The sequence below is a fragment of the Euprymna scolopes genome, chromosome 32 (assembly GCF_053919585.1).
Source record: "Euprymna scolopes isolate OS-2025 chromosome 32, ASM5391958v1, whole genome shotgun sequence".
Classification (NCBI taxonomy): Eukaryota; Metazoa; Mollusca; class Cephalopoda; order Sepiida; family Sepiolidae; genus Euprymna; species Euprymna scolopes.
In genome coordinates, this window is record NC_136513.1 from 21,600,549 (window position 1) to 21,617,500 (window position 16,952).

The following is a 16,952-nucleotide window of genomic DNA, read 5'->3' on the forward strand; positions in this document are numbered from 1 at the left end:
TCTTCTACGATGAAGCATTTACCAAATTGCTATTTTAGAGACATATGTATTATATGTCGTACACAAACTATTGCAAGACGTCTATATATTACTTCATTGATAAAATAATCATCCACTGACGTGCATTTTGCCGTCTACAGTCCTTCAACTTCAGTCAGGCGCGTTCGTGGATAGTTATTTTTAAAAATTCTACATACATATATAAAATTACGTATATATAATATTCTGTCTATCTGTCCACCCGATGTGAGAGAGATTAGATTCCCCCTTTCTTCCCCCCTCTCTCTCTCTATGTATATATATAATATGCATACATATAAATAAATGTATACGTATATCTATCTATCTATCGATCGATCTTTTTATCTCTCTCTCTTTATATATATATATATATATATATATATATATATATACAGACGGCAAAAATAAAGTCCGCACTTGTAATTTTTCCAAAAACTGCAAATTAAAGCTAAATTTAATGTAACTGTTTAAACAAACTCATTTGATTCGTCTTTTATCCTTCTATAATTTTTCCTGTTCATATTGGACTTTTTGAAATATTCTAATGTTTACGTCAATTAAAAAAATATCTTCAAATTGAGAAGGCAAAAAGTAATTCCGCACAATGAAAAATTGTTATTTAAATATACCTTTAGGACATTAATGCAACACAAATACAACAGGAACACAATGAACTAGTTAATATTTAGTAGCATAGCCTTCTGCAATTTGATAGCCTGCAATCTTTTGGGAATTCCTTGAACTAGACTGCAGCAATACTCCGTGGAAATGGCATCCCATTTTTCTTTAATATTTGTCTCAATTTCTTCCAATCATTTCGTAGCTGTTGCTTGATGTAATGCCATACGTTTTCGATAAGGTTGAGGTCTGAAGATTGTGCAGGTCAATCCAAACACGGAATATCACGCTATTTCAGGAACCTCTTGACATTGCCAGCTGTGTGAATGGGAGCATTATCCTGCATGAAGATGGGATTATCATCCAAATCCGACCAAAGTAGGGTAGAAAATGCTCAGTCAACATATTAATGTACTTGGTCGAAATAATTCGATCTTGCTTGCGAAACATAGGGCCTAGACCATTAGTAGTAATAATGCCCCACACCAAAACTGAACCTCTACCACTTGTAGCGTTGAAACTGAGCACCTAGGATTAAATTCTTAGTCTTTCCTCCGACAGATGTACTGCCTACCATCACTGCCTAGCCTACTGAACTTGCTTTAGGCGCTAAAAAGCACTTTGTACAAATATGTAAAGTCATGGTCTTCATTGCATCTGGCGAAGCCAAGACGGCGCTTTCTGTTCATTACAGAAATCATTGGCTTGCGTCTTGTAACATATGCTTGTAAATTAAATACTTTTAATATGTTCTTGACAGTAGAAAGCGAGAACTTTTTAACAAGATTGCACTGTTGTTTGATTTGGGGAGCCGTTTCAAATCTGTTTCTTGAGCTGCGGATCTTGATAGCATTGCCTTCCCTGTTAGAAGTAATTCTACTACGACTAGATTTAGGTGCATCACAAACACTGTGGGCGTTTTTGTGTTTTGCATAATATTTCGTACTGTTTTTTCATCACATTTCAATCTGCGGCCGATTTCTCGATTGAATAAACCAGAAAGGTAGAGATTAATGAACTCCTGATGATCACTAAGAGAAAGTCGTAGCATATGGACTAAATGTTACGTTGTATAACCTGGAACAACAACAATGTCGATTAGAGACGCTTAGTTGCCTGTTGTGAATATTTTAAACTGATTTAGGGGCTATAATTTAAGTCGTTTTTAAGCGAATTTATTGTTGCGGACTTTCTTTTTTCCTCTTACATTTGAAGTTATTATTTTTAAATTGACGTGACCACGAGAATATTTCAATTAAAAGTCAAATGTGAACAGGTAAAATATTAGAGGAATAAAAGGCGAATCAAATGAGGTATAGGTTGTTTAAACAGTTACATTAAATATAGTTTAAATTTGCAAATTTTGAAAAAATGACGAGTGTGGACTTTCTTTTTGCCGAAACTGTATATATATATATATATATATATATATATATATATATATATATATATATATATATACATAAGTGAAAGTATGTGTGTGTGTGTCTTTCTGTCTGTGTATATTTCCTCGCGTAATAACTCTGTCAATTTTAAGTCTACAGACTCAGAATTTGATATACAGAGTATTGAGATTTTGGAAAATCTTTGCAATCTGTTTTCGGCCAGAAATTTGACTGTTAAGGCGTCAAAGGTCACCGATTTTACCTTTGAGAACTCTACTAAACTCTTCCGACAATTTTGAGTATAAACAATTGAAATTTTAGATATAGCTTCCTTGGACATGGATCTAACTTGATAACTTGATTTGAGCCCAATGCAATAAATGTTAAGATGTCATAATAGGGGTCAAATTAAAAAAAAAATTTACCTCCGCGGTTTCTACCAAATTACTCAAGCAATTCCTGGTCTAAACATTTGAAATTTTACATAAAGAGTATTCAGAGATAGGGCAAGCTTTTTAATCGGTTTGGGTCGAAAATTTGAGCTACCAATATATAAATGTATGGATGTATGTTTGCATGTCTGCCTAAACCTTTCGATAGAAGCGACGGATTATATTGTACGAAGATCAGTATTGTTTTGACGTCAAATACCAAAAATTGGCTAAAATCATTAATTTCTTCACCCTCAACTGGACACATTTCTACAGGGAGGGGTCGCTTTTTTCGCCGATATTTTCGAAAGTCGTTCCCTTTCTTCGATTGTCTAGCCTTAATTTAAACCTACGCTACTTCCGGTTTGCCGGTGGTCATAACAGCAAAGACATCAAGTTTTTCCTCGTTCTTCTCCTCCTTCGCGGTACGGATTCAAGCCTGTCTTCCTACTCCACATTTTTTTCTTTTTTTTGCTCAACAGCAAACACCCGGGCATCGCCGGGCTGAAATAATAGTATATATATATAATGCATGTATATGTTAAATATATATATATTTTTTAAATATATATATATATATATATATATATATATATATGTATATGTATATGTATACATATACATGCATTATACATATATATATATATATTCATAGAGATAAGCTCACATACGCATGCGTGTGTGTATGATAATTGTAATAGGTGTTTTCGATTGTGTATGTGTGTGCGTGCATTTCTTCCTACATGAGATTTCTGGACATTGGGTTCCAAATATTTCTCCAATAATTTAGCCTTTACGATGTGTGTGTGTGCGACTGTGCGACTGCGCGATAATTTCCAGGGATTTTTATACGAAAATAAAAAGAAAAAGAAGCCCGTTTTATTTCTTTTTCTTTGCACCAACAAAAAATAATATTTCAATCGAACATTGAAAACCTCGGAATGGTTTTTGTTCATTGACAAGTTAAGTGTTTGCGATGTGTTCTCATTATGTTTATTTGTTTTAGTTTTTGTGAAGTCGGTAAAGTAACGTGTGTGCTAAAATATGGTCGAAACTAGAGTGATAACTGCAACTTCTACAGTTTGTTCTCTAACTTGTTGTGTATTGCAACGATGCTTTTTTTTTACAAGAGGGTCACTATTTATCGAGGTCCCAAGGCCACTCGAGGATAAGGGTTAATGAATGTAAGGTAGTATTGTAGTAATCGTTAATGGTGTAAATTGAGTAGAATTTGATTATTTAAGGAAGCGGTTCGACAAGAAGTCGTTTAAATTAGAGTCAAAGGCTACCATACTGTAGTAGGCAGGGAACCATCCAGCGGAGCAGAGTTCCACAGGCGGGCAGTTATAGGAAAGAAGCTTTGTTTGTGGGATCTGCGTTTAGATTTAAGCACACATAGAGAGTGGGGGAAATTATTGTCAATGGTTGTAATTAGGTGAGTATTTTTTGTGAAAGTTTGACAAGGGGGCACTGTGGGTTGGAGTTCAGACGAGCACTTGCCGTGAAAATAACGATAGAGCAAAGACCATCTCGCAACATCTCTTCTTTGAGAAAGAGGCTGCGGGGAAGAGAAAAGAACACTAAATATATTTTAATTGTACGGATGTTCGGTGCGGACTAAGACTCCACGAAATTATTAAAAAACCTTTCTTAACACTTTCATGTCTTAATCTAAGGCGTTATTATGTTCCAAAATATATCGGGTTTCTGTGTTTATCTTTCAGACCCTTGTAGGCGTTTTGGGCATATTTTCATTCGATAAATGTCCGGGGCGAACAGAGACCCCAAATTATGATTGAACCATCCTGCTAATAACGGAATCATACGACGTCCTCTGCTTATTTATGTTGCAAAATATATCTAGTTATGGTGTTTATCTATAAAATCCTGGTAGGATCTTGAGACATAATCTTAGATACATCTGGCGTGAATGCAGACCGCACGATATTTGACCAATTTTGTTAAACTGGAACATACTAATTGATGTTCGCTGCTTAATGAAATTTGAAAAAAATGAGCCACCTATTTCAGGACTAATAGACCTACCAGATACAATAAATATTATTACATCTAAACATTGAGATAGCGGTTTCTTGCAGTTATGGCCTCAGTATGATAGCGTGTACATATATAACATAGTTTTGTGATTACACAACATCAAGAATAGATATTAGACATAAATTGATAAATATTTCAGGAATTTCAGTATTTTTAGACTCTTTTAGAAAAGATTTAATATCATAGAGTAAATCTTTGATTTGAAAATTAGATCGTTTCAGATTTGCATTTCATTCGACTAATAGTCATTAAACAGTAATTAAGTACGATTTCCCGAATTTCAACTTCTTCTAAAGACATCCTTAGTCTTAAGCCTAAAATTGCACCCATTTACTATGCCTCCCCACGGGACAGAGTTAGACACCAGGGTCGTTTTTTAACGTGGAGAAAAGGTACAAAAATAAAAATTGTCTCAGTCGTGAAGGATTTCTCCTCCACCGATAGAGAACAAGAAATAGAAGTGCAGCATCTGAAGAACAGATACTACACTTTGATCTTGTCCCGAACCAGTTTTTAGAATCTTAACAGTTCAGTAATCGAAAAAATCCGATTGAAGAAGGAACAACCCGATTTTAACCAAAGTTAACACCCTTATACAACCTGATGTCACAAGTGTATTTAAGACGTTTTATCACCGCATCAACAGAAGAACCTGAAGCATAACATCTACAGTAGATTCTTTGATAAGACGGGGGCGCATTCAAAATAAATGTTTCTGTTTAGAGCACAAATGAACCATGATACTTGACATTTGAATTTTAAACTTTAATTCAAGCCATTATATATAAAAAAATACTCATACAAAACCAACAGTTGGTTCTCTACAGTGCAATGTAGATTACAATATGTCATGAACTAAGTCGCTCAAGTAAGGCATGTGAAGTTTTTTTTTTCTCCAGTGCACCGTGGTGGGTCTGCTACAAGAGTAGGCAATCAATCGATTGGATTGAAAAATATGCGATATCATTGATTTCGATTTTTTTACAAAGGAGTCACTACTTATCAGGGCCTGGAGGCCAATCGAGGATAAGGGTTAATGAGTGTACAGTGGTCAAAGGGATCCTGTCGTAGTAATCGTTAGTAGTTGAAATTTGATAAATTGGATTACTTAAGGGGGAGGCTCATCAAGAATTTGTTCACATTGGACTTGAAGACGATCATATTGCAGTCAGTTGGAAAACAGGAAAACGGAACAGGGTTCCGAAGGCTTGCAGTTCTAAGAAAGAAGAAAATATTGAAAGTTTGGAACATTCGTTGATTTTTCATTCAATCCCGGGCAACGTCGGGTCTTCTTGCTAGTGTATGTCTAATTTGTATTGCCAGTCAACCGCCGTGGTGTACTTATATGAAATACGATCGTTTGTCAGAGGCGTTCGCTGTCGCTAGTGCTTTGCGTCCTAGCGTTGGAACACTTTCTTTTGTCGGAGCGACAATGTGAAATCATTTTGGGAGGCAGATTACGTGACGAACTTTCCGTGTGCACTAATTATTGTACTGTCTATGTGTTGTGATTTCGAGATATAGAAGCACTGATTAAGACGCTTACTCGTTACGAAGAACTTTCAGGGACGGTTATAAATCGCAGCAAGTCTAACTGTTTACGTTTGGGAGTTTGACCAAGTTGTGATATGCTGGCGCATCTTGTCACTGGATCGCATGGCCCGGTTTAATTTTGGCATTCAGTTCGAACCGGATGTCCGGCTTGAAAAGAATTGGGTAGAAGTACAAACAAATGCCGAAGCATTTATTGGAAAGTGTCTTCGAAAAAATCATTTATTAAAGCCTAGGCATACGGTACTTACGTCTTTCTTTCATCCTTTACTGACTGCCCGTATGCTTTTCTGAGAATCCATTTATTTGTTAATTTTGTTTATGATACTATAAGACGGACGGCACACTTCCTAAATGCTAGTCAGAAATAACCAACATCATCATATGTTTTGTGCGCATCACTTTTTCTGAAGAAGTTTATTGATCTGAACAAAACCGGTGAATCTATTGTTTTGATTACGTATCCTTGTGTTTAATTCGTCTTTGTTATTTCCATATATATATATATATATATATATATATATATATATATATATATATATATCATTACAAATTGTTTCATTAGACAGAATAAAAATTATCCGTCCACATCCTCAGATGATTCAAGTTTTTTTAACTTGAATCATCTGACGATATGGACAAACATTTTTATTAATTAATTTTGGGACGAAACTTTGGCTGCCAAAAAAACAAAGTTGAAATTGATTCTACTAAATTTCTCCGCCAATTTTGAGTCTAAACACTTGATATTTTAGGTGCAGGTATCTTGGATATGGGAAAAACTTTTTATTTTGATTTGAGACCAAAATAATAATGGTTAGGGGGTCAATGATGTCCCAGTTATAAAAATTTATCTCTACGGCTCTACGTGTCTGAGTAGACAATTTTTGGTCTAAACATTTGAAATCTTACATAAAGTATATTAACACGTAGGGCTAGTTATGAACAGTACATAGGGCCCGAGCTAAGCCTGGCTCAACTGCTAGTATATATATATATATATATATATATATATATATATATATATATATATATATATATATATATATATATATATATATATCATTCAACCACGGTAGTGGTTTATCATTCAACCACGGTAGTGGTTGAATATATGCTTAAGTCCGAAATTGAATGAATCGAGACACATTCAAACCCCCACCACTAATTCCGTTCGCAATTAAATTTCAAACAGGTTATATAGTTGGATAGAACACCTCATTAGCTACATTTTGAAAAAAATATTTCTAAAATTGGTTCAGTAGAAAAAAAGTTACAACAAAATATGTGGGTTCACAAACAGGAGAGTAAGTACATAAGTGACTAACGCTTTTTTATTTTTATTTTGCATAACTTTTTTTGTATATAAATATTTTTTACTGCGATTTGGCCAATATGACATGTTAGCGTAACGGTTAGAGTACCGGGGGGTTGGTGGGAAGATTTTAGGTTCAATCCCGTGTATCGTTTTTTTTTATAATTAAAAAACCGTACTTTTTTTTAATAACTAATTTTTTTAAACTCTCCTTATGATTTTATAGCAAAAAATGGTGAATTTATCGATTAAAAATATTAGTGAATTCTATGATATACATATTCTTTGAATGAACTCAAATTTTTCGTTATCACATTTGATAAAAAATGTAGTCCTATTTTGGCAATGCGTCTGCCCAATGATGCTTTTGAACCCGCGACCAGCACTGCGATGTCATCAGCATCAGCCTGGGCATAAATATTCATATTTTTAAACTCCTTTAAAAGAGGATTCAGCATACAGTTCCATAGTAAAGGTGATAAAATCCCACTTGGGGGTTTCATTTAACTACTTCCCTTTTAACAGTTGCCCTCAGTAGTTCTACTTGAACTGTTCTGTGCCTCACCATATACTCAATCCATCGGATGAGTACTGGTGGCACATTGAGTTCTCGTAGCGACTTGAACATACTACTGAAGGGTATGTTGTCGAAAACTCGTACGATATCTAAAAAGACACCGAGTGACATCTTCTTTTTTGTTATTTTACGCTCTATACAGATCACGAATTCATGAACCGCAGTCTCGGTAGAGACCCTGGCTCGGAACTATTGTGATTGAATGATAAATATTGCATAAATGTGTGTTTGAGAGCTAATATTTTTTTGACAATCATTAATAAATATTATAAATTTATATATTAATACAATAGCAATGCCTGGAAAAATCATGGATTATATGGAAAAATGCGCGCATGAAAAGTAATATTCTTAAGATTTTATTAAACCTTGAAAAGTAAAGGACAAGAAATTCAACCTGGAAAAGTAAAGAACAAGATATTCTAGTAAAGTAAAAAATAAGAATTTTTTAGACTTAAAATATTGCAGCTAAAAATAAAATTTGAATATTGATAAATATTTTATTTATTATTTGCATATGTTGTTGTTTATTGTTGAGTTAGAAAAAATTAAATGATCCTAATTATGATATAATAAAATTATTAATTTTTATGTAAATTATAAAATTATTAATTCCATGTGCTAACTAACTAACTAATGAATTGATTTTATTCAAACAATTTTCACTACATAAATATATGCAAATAATAGGGGGGAAATAAGTTCAATCCAGCGACTGACACCCTTTCTAACTCAATAATAAACAACAACATATGCAAATAATAAATAAAATATTTATCAATATTCAAATTTTATTTTTAGCTGCAATATTTTAAGTCTAAAAAATTCTTTTTTTTTACTTTACTAGAATATCTTGTTCTTTACTTTTCCAGGTTGAATTTCTTGTCCTTTACTTTTCAAGGTTTAATAAAATCTTAAGAATATTACTTTTCAAGCGCGCATTTTTCCATATAATATATATACTAGTATATATATATATGTATATATACACTTTTATGTATAGTCAAAGAAACACTTTTAATGCGACATTAAAACTGTTTATTTGAATATAAATAAAAGTATATCATATATATATATATATATATATATTTATATATATAAAGTTATGAAATATATATGGCGATTAAGCTACACTGAATATTCCGCTAACTATCTCTACCTACGTATTGAGCACTTTTGAAGTAATTACTTAAAGTTTACGCATAAATTTATACTTTCGTATATTAATTTTATGTAAATTTGTTTAAACGAATTTTTTTATGTGCCCAGCCATTGATACGCGAACGACTTAATAAAAAATGAACTAATTTGCATATATATATATATATATATATATATATATATATATATATATATATATATATATATGTGTGTGTGTGTGTGTGTGCATGTGTGAATTTGCATATATATATATAAACAAATATATATATATATATATATATATATAGAGAGAGAGAGAGAGAGAGAAAGAGAGAGGATAGATAAATAGATCGATAGATAGATACGATGTATGTCGTAATAGGAAAGAGTACAGAAAACCCTATAGCATTGGAAAAATATCAATGTTTTGGGGACATCTTCAGATAAAATGACAGGAAAATTAAATTAAAAACTCGAGCCGAAAGATATTCGTGCCATCATTATTTAACTTATATATATATAAAAATGATCACCTTTCATTTATATATATATATATATATATATATATATATATATATATGTGTGTGTGTGTGTATTACCTATATATATATATATATAATTGCAAAAGTAATATGAACGGGTTATTTACAAGAGATGAGTATTGGCTGAAGACAGCTTGATGTGGATATCTAAAATAGCCCTAATTATCTGGCTTGAAACCGACGGTATCAATGACTTATCTCATCTAACAATTGTCTGTACACAAAATACAAAATATAAATACGGTCTTATTTTTCGGATATCTTCGGATTTTCCTTTTAAAGGGGCACCTAGCTGGATTGCTATCTAAAAAAAAACAAACAAACAAACTAATCATATATATATATATATATATATATATATATATATATATATATATATATATATATATATATATTAGTGATGGGTCGATTCCGATATTTTCCCCGATTCGGATACAATTACCGATTCCGTACTAAATTCCCAATTCCGATACAATTACTGATTCCAATTCCGATTCTTTATAAATCTCTAAACATTTAACTATAGAGTTATTATTTACCCCTGATTTCTGGAAAAAAAAAAAGAAAAAAAAACACATGTTAAATGTGCAAATATTTTTCTTAACGTAAATTACACTTGCGGAGGATGCTCTATAGATTTTAGCTCTACTGGTATTTTAAAATCAATAAATATTTATTATTTTATCATTATTACCTGCAATGGACGATTTTGCTTTAAACAAAATTAAATAAAAAAAACACAATTAAAAGAATCGTTTTGGCATCGGAAATAGACACCAATTTTTTCGATTCCGATACCTTTTTTTTTTTTTTTTTTTACACAGTGATCACCACTTATCAAGGCCCGGAAGCCACTCAGGGATAAGGGTTATTGCAAGTACATTACGTTAGTGTGGAGATTTGATGAAGTGTTTACTTAAGGGGGCGGTTCATTAGGAATTTGTTAACATATTGTCGATTTTTTCGATTCCCGATTCCGATCTATCGTCTCAACAATATATATATATATATATATATATATATATATATATATATACATATACATATATATATATATATATATATATATATATATATATATATATATATATATTTGCAGAAGTAATATGAACGGGTTATTTCTCCTACAACATGCGGGTGTATATCTGACGTTGGATATTATTTGTTTTATTTCGTCGATTTCCAAGAAGTGTGTGAATGTCCTTATAATTGTCCGATTTCCCGCCTGTGTCTGTGTGTCCGTTCCCGTGGTTAAGGCAAAAGTAGCAAATAGACATGGCAATGGCCGACCTCCTGGAAGTGGTGGTCGTTGTCGTCCTCGTACGTAAGGGTGGTGCTTGCTTATGGGAGTGGGGCCGACTGTCCCCCCAACCCCGAAAAAAATGAGACAAGGGAAACGCAAAAAACTAGAGAATGCGAAACGAGAGAGAGAGAGAGAGAGAGAGAGAGAGAGAGAGAGAGAGAGAGAGAGAGAGAGAGAGAGAGAGAGGGGTATTATTAAAAAATATAAGTGAAAAAAAAGTAGAATTTAGGAAGGGTAGCGGATTGGGTGTGAGTCCTCCATCCCTTCTTCCCTTGACTAAAAAAAAAAAAATTGTTCTGGGCGTCCGAAAAAAAAAAAAAAAAACAACTCAGAAAAAACAAACACATTCTCCCCCCTCACAAAAAAGTGTGACTGCTGCTGATGTCTTGCCGGGATGAAGATACGGCTGCTTCCCTGAGTGTCTAAGTTTTCATTCCAAAAAAAAGTGAGGGAAGAAGCAGAGAACACACACATACATATATATTTAGGAAGAATAGAAAAAGAGGGTGGGTTGATAGACGGAGAAAAATGTTGAAAAATGTTGAATGGGTAGGAAACTGACAATAGGTGTGAGCCTGCCTGCCTACGTACGTGCATGTGCGTGTATGTGTCCGTCTCTGTGAGTGCGTGTCCGACCGAAGAAACTTCGGACACTAATCTTGCTCTTTTCCTCATTCAATCTCTGTATTTATATATCTATATGTTACTTTAACTCATAGTAGAGCGCAATGCTAATAATAATGTAAATAATAATAATAATAATAATAATAATAATAATAATAATAATAATAATAATAATAATAATAATAGTAATAATAATAATAATAATAATGTAAATAATAATAGTAATAATAATAATGTAAATAATAATAATAATAATAATAATAATAATAATAATAATAGTAATAATAATAATAATAATAATGTAAATAATAATAGTAATAATAATAATAATGTAAATAATAATAATAATAATAATAATAATAATGTAAATAATAATAGTAATAATAATAATAATGTAAATAATAATAATAATAATAATGATAATAATAATAATAATAATAATAATAATAATAATAATAATAATAATGTAAATAATAATAATAATAGTAATAATAATAATAATAATAATAATAATAATAATAATAATAATAACAATGATAGGAAGAAAAATATTGGATATATAATAATATCTAATAGCTTAGTGCCCACATATATGTTGTGGGGCACACCAAGATATGAACTCTACAAAAACAATAACAACATTAATAATAACAATAGAAATGATAATATAATAATAACAATAGCAAATAGCAATAACAACAACAACAATAGTAATAATAATAATAGCAATACTACTACTACTACTACTACTACTACTACTACTACTACTAATAATAATAATAATAATAATACGTGCCAGAGTGGATGATCAAAGGTAGAATCATACCGATACAAAAAAAAGCAACAAAAAAAAAACAGGAAAGGAAATTGCCTTGAGAAACTACCGACCTATAACTTGCATACCAAACCATGTGGAAAATCTTAACAGCACAACTGAGAACAAATATACAAATCCCTTAATAATCGTGGACTATTTCTCGATGAACAGAAAGGACGTCGTAACGAAAAGAAAAAGAAGGAAAGTGTGATCTACTATATATAGAGCTAAAGATATTGAAAGAGGCTAAAAGTAGAAAAAAAATATAGCTATGGCAGGGATCGACGACAACAAGAAAGCGTTTGACATGATCCCTCAGGCATGAATAATAGAATGCTCGATAATATACACAATACATATCAGAGAAAAATTATCAATTTGATTGAAAAGTCAATGAGAAGATGAATATTGAACTGACAGCTGATGAAGAATACATAACTGAGATTAAAATACAAGGAGGTATCTTCCAAGCATCCCATTATTCCTATTTACAATGACTCTCCACGGGACAGAGTTAGACACCAGGGTCGTTTTTTAATGTGGAGAAAAGGAACAAAAATAAAAATTGTCTCAGTCATGAAGGATTTCTCCTCCACTGACAGAGAACAAGAAATTGAAGTGCAGCATCTGAAGAAAGATACTACACTTTGATCTTGACCTGAAGGCCAAGGATCCCATTGTTAACAACTGATGTTAGATTTGCAATTTTAACTTATTCTCAAAGGTCATAATGTCATTGAATTGCTTTCCGTAAGAATAAAGATCTCTCTTGAGGAAACTCAACAGGTTCTCAATGGGATTCAAGTCACAGTTATTTGAAGGCAAGTCCATAAGAGAATCTTTAACGATTCCTTTGTCGTTCAACCAGATTTTAGTAAACTTTGACGCATGATTTAGTGCGTTGTTTTGCATATAGATCGTAGATCAACGCTTACATAAAGATTGGTGCTCTATAAACTCACAGTTACATTTGGAATACATTATAACCACGTTTGTCACTTTAAATTGACCCACGAACTAATTACCAATGGCCCCAATTCATACCAGGATACTACCGCCCCTTGCAAGCGTTTAAAAAAATTGTCTTGAATCATGTAGTTTGAAAACCCATCCGCAAGCCTATTCATGGAGCTTATCGAGGGTGATCCTTGATTCCTCTGTCAAAAGCACTTTACTGAAATCAGGTTTCATATATTTTTCCCCACTACAATATTCTTTCCTTATGTTTTTTTTTTCATTAAAATGGGGTTATTTATTTTATTTTTTACATCAACAAACTCCCTTAATGCTTTATATTGTGTTTACCCTGACAACATAAGAGCTCTAGAGGCCTCAAATATTAACGCACTGGACGGGTTTAAGTTTTTTTTTATTAATTCCCTTTCAATATATGAGAGATCTTACTTTGTTAAATTTCTGAATTGATCCGAAACGTTTTTCCTTGGTTGAATTCCCATTTGACATATTTATTGCTTGTTCGATGATCCATATTTAAATTCTTAAGAACATTGAAGCGAATGTTTTCCTTTGCTAATTTCTTTCATTATTTCTTTTCGTTTATTGTTAATTCTTGTTGACGAGCCATAATACTATATTTTAGTTCGTATTATTTTGATTCTTCGAACTACTGTTCTGACCTTAAGTGCCATTTTCACGACGTTTCGATCGACGACACCTACTTTCTACATGTGTATCTTGTCGAACTCGGGAATGCTTCTGAGATGTGGGGAACCTGCACGAAATTTCAAACGGAACACTTTATTTACTTCATGGGGTTGACATACTCTACTTTCGTCAGCCATTATTGGATAGAGGTCCTAGGTAATTCACAGTTGTATTTTTCTGTCGCCGCCACTGAAGACTTTCAGAAGAATATCACTTTAAAAGTACTTTTTCAAGTATTCAAACAACTGCGCCATGGACCCTTACTACTACTACTACTACTACTACTACTACTACTACTACTACTACTACTACTACTACTACTACTACTACTACTACTAATAATAATAATAATAATAATAATAATAATAATAATATGAACAGGCTAAACGAGCTACTGAAGAGACAAAACATGAAGAAGTGTTACATGGAACATTGAAGATGCATATCCATAAGTTCTCTATTCCGCTCCCCATCCTCTCCCATTACCCAAACACTGTCCCCTCCAATAAAAAATAATGCCAAGTAGCCGAGAAAGATCAAGGAGGATGGAAAGACCGAGGAGAGAGTACTGATAAAACCTCCGCTGGATAAGTGTGAGGAACTGGGATATTAGGGAGGTTTATTGCCACTCAAATTCCAATGGAGACAAATGGCCGCTGCTAGGGAGAAATCGATGGTAAGCGGCTGTTGCGATAATGCAAATTCATTTGCAAATGGTATCAGAAGAGGTGGAGAGTACTGGAAAACTGGGGAGACTTGGGAGACCCAGCTTCCAGGGAACAGTACAGGTTGTTTTCGAGAGATCTTTTATGACCTGTGTTAAAGCTCCTTGTGAGTCAATAATAATAATAATAATAATAATAATAATAATAATAATAGTAATAATAATAATAATAATAATAATAATAATAGTAATAATAATAATAAAAGCCGTGGGACTCAGAAGAAAGATCTGTGTGTTATAATTGGTAAGTATTCGCTCGTTGCTCAGCATGATTATCTTAGTTCCTCTTTGAATTTCAGAAACAAGATCACATATATAAAACAGATGAGCAACTTCTCTAACGCCTAGTACGACTAATCCCACAATCAGCAAACAAGACAGCAAACCAAAACGTAATAGAAAGAAATGAACATCAAAAGAGAACGGACTAGTCATAGCTACGGAAGAAAACGCAAAGACAGTAGCTTCTGGAAACGAATGAAAAATCTATGTATATGTCTACTGGCAATTGAGCAACGGATTGTGGACCACGCCAGACGGATTCTTGAAATTAAACTAAAGATGATGTAATAAGTGTATGACTGACAAAACACTGACATTGAGAGAACTGTAGAAAGCAAAATCTCAAAACTAACTGAGTAAGAAGCAAGAGAAATTGAAAACATCAAACGATTTATGCACGAGGATAAAACCAAACTACCATCTCTAAGGACCAAAAAAGAGAATAAATGAAAATTATAAACAAAAAGATAAACCGATTCCTCTCATATATCTCAACAGATACTATGACAGACATGAACAAGTAAATATATGCAAAAAAACTAAAAACAACAACAAAAAAAACTTTCCAAAACAATGGATCGATGAATCCTCGATAGCAAACCAAATCACCAAACTTAGAAAAGAAGCTAAAACCATAAATAAAATGAAAAGAACAGAAAACTTTGGAAGAGGGTAAATCTGACTCACGATGGAAATACTAAATAAGAAATATGAAGAACTAAAACAAAAATAGCAGCAAAATAAGGAAGACTCAGGCGATGCAAATACAAATATGAACAGTACAAACAAAACAGAACATTTAAAATTAAGTAAATTTTATCCAAAAGTAAATTTTATCCAAAAGTGAATGGAGGAATATCAAGAACAAAACAACCGAACTCGGCAGAACCAAAACACTTCTGGGGCCTCAAGACCATAGCAGAAACTCTAAATGCCTAAAAGACATGAAAAATGAATTCTAAGAAATTGAGGAAGGAAGAGAAACATAAATTAATGAAGGAAGGTTTAGGATGGCCGTAAGGAAAATGACAAACCGAAAAAGCACCATGTTATGATGGAATACTGGCTTTAAAAAGTTCACAATACTACGTGATAGACTGAAACCCGAGACAACGTATCTGAAAAAAAAAAAAGAAGTACCAAAGGAAGGACTGCCTTGATACAAAAAGACGCTGGAACGGTAACGGTTCTGAGCAAGCACTGACTAATAACCTGCTTGTGCAAAAACACCCGGTTATGATGGAATACATGCATAGTGGTTTTAAAAAGTTCACCACACTATCCGAAAAAAGGAAGTATCAAAAAGACGCTGAAATATATCTCAACCGATACTATCACAAACCTGAACAATTAGATATATGCAAGGGCAAAATAAGTAAGCATAAAGCTAAAAACAAGAAAAAAAAACTGTCCAAAACAATGGCTCGACAATATCTCTATGAGAAACCAGACTGGAAGCCCAGATCACCAAACTGAAATCATAAAAGAATAAAATAGAGCAGAAAACTCTTAAACAGAGTAAATCTGATTCACAACGGAAAGACTAAATAAGAAACACGAAGAACTAAAACAAAATATGACAGCAAAAGAAGGAAGACTGGGAAGATACAAATATCAATCGGAACAGTAAAAACAAAACATGGCAGGGTAAAGAGAAGGACACATGAACAGCAAAACATACTCTCTATTGACAGCAGCACGACGTGATTAGAACTAATCACACTAAAACTAAAAAGAAATAAATATAGAAAATCAGTAGATATAAATTACCTGGCCAGTCCAGTGGCCTTCCCTAGTTGGGCTGTCTCATGCAATTAGCAATAAACTAATTCCCTGAGACATAATCATACCTAAGCCTAGTAGAGACGAATCCACTGTTGAAGTGATTGTTAAAAATAT